The sequence below is a fragment of the Vicia villosa genome, unplaced genomic scaffold, assembly GCF_029867415.1.
Source record: "Vicia villosa cultivar HV-30 ecotype Madison, WI unplaced genomic scaffold, Vvil1.0 ctg.005349F_1_1, whole genome shotgun sequence".
In the NCBI taxonomy this organism is placed as follows: domain Eukaryota; kingdom Viridiplantae; phylum Streptophyta; class Magnoliopsida; order Fabales; family Fabaceae; genus Vicia; species Vicia villosa.
Genome location: NW_026706609.1, coordinates 56,659 through 61,608, shown reverse-complemented (window position 1 = coordinate 61,608; position 4,950 = coordinate 56,659).

Genomic DNA, 4,950 nt, shown 5'->3' with positions numbered 1-4,950 from the left:
CTTGTTTTATTTTTCAGGGCTGTTTTGGGAAAATTGAAGGACGAATCCTATTCCCAGACTCAAGAACACGTAAGATTAGGAGCGACATAGTCATGGAGACCCCCCTTGTGCATGCTTGGGGTTGGTCAAAATGAAGTTCGCGCTTGAGTTAGGCCTCCACTGGTTATTGTGTACCTCTTTTGCATGAGAGAGGTTTATGCATGTATCTTTGGGTGCGTCGGAGCTCAAGGACCTTTAGTCACCTTTAACCCATCTTGACTTTTAGGAACGTAGTGGGAGGGCTATTCTTGATGCATGCCAAGTTATGGTCGCTACCCGATACTACAGCTCAGATAGGTTTCTTCCTAAAGTATCATTGCGTGGTATGCATGTACCATGTACGAGGGTGCTTTAGAGGGGGCTGACAATTCTGAGTCACTTGGTAGAACCCGTTGATGAAATCTCCTTATCCATAGAAATACCCTTGGGAAGGACACCTGATCAGACTCCATGCAAGCCTTAAGCCAAAAATCGCGTGACTTGTGTGACTTGCTTGACTGGTGTGACTTGTTTGTGTTTACTACTAACCTTCATTTCCTCGGAGGTTTTGTTAAAAGGACGTGTTTGCCCTTACTATCTCACGCTGTGCCTAACGAACTGCATTCGCATAACATTCATGACATCATAAGCATGACATGATTTAATTAACCCTTTCAAGGATCTTAGGAATTTAGGGCGCACAATTTCAGGTGCTCTTATCAAGGACTGAATTCCTATCTAGGGGCAAGAGGATTTATTTTCCTCTGGCCACGTACCTTCCAATTCAGAGACACAGTACCTATCAAGGGGCAAGAGGATTTATTTTCCTCTAGCCATATACTTTCAAATCCAAAAGTATCCCGAATCAGAGGCGATGACCCACTCGATATGGTGAGCTTGGTTCTCAAAGAAAGACGTTCAAAGACAAAGATTAGATTTCTTCAGACAAAGACGCAACCAAATCATTTTCTAAAGTTGCTAACTAAATTCTTTAAAGATCCTTGAAAACATTTCATTTGCATTCATAACATCGCATAACAGGTTTCCTATGATGGGTTTCTCATCCTTCCTCGCTGTTTATTTCAGCATCATGGATCTCGAACAATCAGTTAAGGATCTCCAAGCTCAAAACACTGAGTTCCAAGCCTTAATTCTGAATTTGTCCAAGGGGCAAGAAGAGCTGAAAACCATGCTGACTAAAAAGAAGAAGAAGGGTAAGAAGACTAAGGTGAAAAAGCTTAGACCAATCTTGCAACTCAGAGATGCTGAAACCTCTGAAGACAGTGACGAAGATGAGCAAGATGATGATGCTAGTACCAAAACTGAGGCAAAAAGTAACCATGATTCTGCCAAACCCTCTGAAGAAGAAGAGGACTACCACCATGAGGATGAACATCCTGATGACAAATATAAGTTGCTGGAGGAATGTATGAAAGCCATAGAAATTCAGAAGGTACCTGGACTGGATTTTGAAGATCTAGGACTCGTCTCTGGAGTTGTTATACCTCCGAAATTCAAGATTCCAACTCTTGCAAAATACGATGGAGTCTCTTGTCCTAAGCTGCACTTGAGGTCCTATGTAAGAAAGATTCAAGCTCGTACTACTCATAAGAAGCTATGGATCCATTTCTTCCAAGAAAGCTTATCTGGAACTCAACTCGAATGGTACTATCAATTGGAAAGTGCTAACATCCGTACCTGGGAGGATTTGATGGGTGCTTTCTACAAACAATATCGATACAATTCCGATCTTGCACCAACTCGCATGCAACTACAAAGCATGTCTATGGGACCCGAGGAAAGTTTCAAGGAGTATGCTCAGAAATGGAGAGATCTAGCTGGAAGAGTCAAACCCCCCTTAGCTGACAGAGAATTGGTCGATATGTTCATGAATACACTGACTGGTCCTTTTTATAGCCATTTACTTGGAAGCTCCTCGTCTGGTTTCACCGACCTCATACTGACTGGAGAACATGTTGAAAATGGTATCTGAAGCGGAAAAATTCAAGTGACTACATCCTCAGGTACTGCAAAGAAGCATTTCAATGGGAGGTCAGATTCCAATGCTGTGCATGGGCAGAAAAGGATAAACCAGGATCAATCTATTGGGGCAATTCTGAGCTCCACACCGGCGCCTCAACAAGGTCGTCAAAACAAACAAGATAGACCCCGACGTCAATTCACAAAGGTCAATATGTCGCTAGCTCAAGCCTTACAACATCTGCTAAAGGCAAATTTGATCACCCTAAGGGATCCTCCTAGGAATCCTAACACCTCTGCTCCTAGTTATAAGCCCAATGCGAGGTGCGCATATCATTCTAATAGTCCTGGACATGACACAGAGAATTGTTGGCCGTTGAAGAACAAGATCCAAGATATGATCGACGCTGGCGAAATTGAGTTCGACACCCCTGCAACTCCTAATGTGATCACTGCTCCCATGCCTAATCACAACAAGATTGCTAATGCTATGGATGGCTAGAAGGATGAACTTTTTAGATCATTAGATTTATTTTCATTTGCAATTTCTATTCTGTTTGTTTAAACATTCGAATTATGATAGACATTATCTATTTTAATAATCATCATCAGTGCATTGCATATGTTTGTCTTGAATACATTATTTCGCTATCACTCATTTTAAATTGCGTATTTACTTTGCATATGTTTTGTGTTTATTCAACTCCTGCTAAGCTGTAAGCCTTTTGTGGGAGGATGACGAAAACGATACCGCAACCTCATACAATATGCTTTTGAACGGACTATGTTGACGATGTACAGGCATTGTTTCAATTCCTAAACAGTGGAGATATAAGGATGTTAATCCCTCGTTAACCCCTTTGAGCCTAAGAAGTAGAAGTTCTTTCGTGTACTAATTGAAAACCCTTGATCATAACCTGGGGCAGGGTAGTTCTCAGTTAATTTGGTTGTGCATTCTATTTTAAGAGAACCATTCAATACACCTTTCAACAAAGGTTTCAATCGCAAACGTTCAACCGCACGCATCAAAGAAGTGGTGGAAATGTCAATCAAAAGCCAATGATGGTCCATCAATCATCAAACAAGGCAGTCAATATCTTTAAAAAAAGAAAAAATGAAAAACATATATACAAGGAAAAGCCTGCTAAGTAAAAAATCAAAAGAATGACTTAGGCAAAAATCAAGGCATCCCGCTGACTGTAAGACAGTTCAGGCAAAAGTTAGGGATATCAAAAAGATGAAAAAAGAGAAGTCAATAAATTCCTGAACAACTCAAAGTTGTGACTACCAAAAGGAGGAAGTGACTACCATCTCAAAAGTTCTCTTTACCCGTGAACCATCATCATTATCAAAGGTGCAAATCCAAAAGTCTCTTGGAACCTGAATGCATAAGTTGAATTAACTGAGCTTAGGACTGAAGATCATCATGAAGAGGGGTGGGTACAATCAAATTTTGAGCCATTATCCTTTGTTTCTTAAACCGTGAACCAAGCCACGTTACAACCCTTGAAAGTCCTAACTGAAGCATGGTTAGTTCGAAAGCATACTCTTACCAAAAAGGTACCCTGACTCCTTAAGGTTTACCAAAAATACGGAGTTGATATTTCGTTTTACAAACATTACATTATTACAAAAATCATATTTTTACAAGTGTCATGTTTTTACATCTCATGCTTTAATGTTTTTTCTAAAGGAAAAATCAAGACAAACGTATGCATTGCATCTCATGAATTCATTATTAAAAATATTCTGCTACATAATTTCAAATGTTAGCATCAGAAATAACTTGCACAGGGTACAACTAATGACTGAAAGTTATCCCGACAGACAAGATTACTCCGAGAAGCAATGTCTCCTACGTATACAAGGGGCATGGCACGCTTCGCCCAATCAATCTGGGGCAATCCAGTCAAGATTCAAATAATCTCTCAAATTCCAAAAAGTCAAAGGCATACATCACAAGTGGATTTCAAACTATTTCCCGACCAGTCAGGGGCATCATACTAAGTACTAGGGGCATGTCACCCATAGTGAACATCTCATAAAGTCCTCGCGAGGCGAATATTTCCAAGCTTCCTGCTAACTGGGGCAAATCTATGCAAGTCCAGTTCAACTCCTTGATCAATACTCAGTGGCGTGTCCTGAATCGAGTAGTAAGTTACTATGATACTGGGGGCAACTTTCAAGACACCCACATCTCCTCACAGAGCCAGGTTCACAAGATCATATGCCCACAAAGTAATCATTAAGAAGATATCTTCGAAACATACTCGTCCAACAAAAGACATGGCTCCTCAACAGAGTTTACCTCTTCAACATTGCCGGTTCCCCGACACTTTTCTCTTATCCAACACGGGTTACTAATACTTTGTGTCCCCAATCAGGGTACATCAAGTTAATGATCATCCCCAAGCGGAAACCATAAATCCCTAGCTGTACTTCTTCAAGACAAGATCAAACGACAAAATCACAATGATACAGAGATTTATTTTCTCAAGATACTCCAAATAGCATAAATCATTTTCATACATCATGTGTCATATTAAATTCATACATAACATACATACGCCTCATTGTCTATGAATAACATTTGCATTCATAAACATTACAATACATGCATCACAACATTGCATACAACTAATATTCCTTTTTCAGCCTACCTCTAGAATCAAATAAACATTGTCTTCTAGATATAGTGCAGAGATAATCAAGTCAAAGATTTAATTCTGACGCTCATTCAAGATGAAGATTTAGTTCTGATACTTAATTTTGGATATCTTCCAAAAATAGCTCAGAGATAATCAACACATATATCTAAATTCTGATACTTAGTTCCGGATATTCTCCAGAGATAGTTCAGAAATGATCAAGACAAAGATTTAGTTCTGACACTTAATTTTGGATATCTTCCAGAGATAGTTCAGAAATGATCGAGACAAAGATTTAACTTTG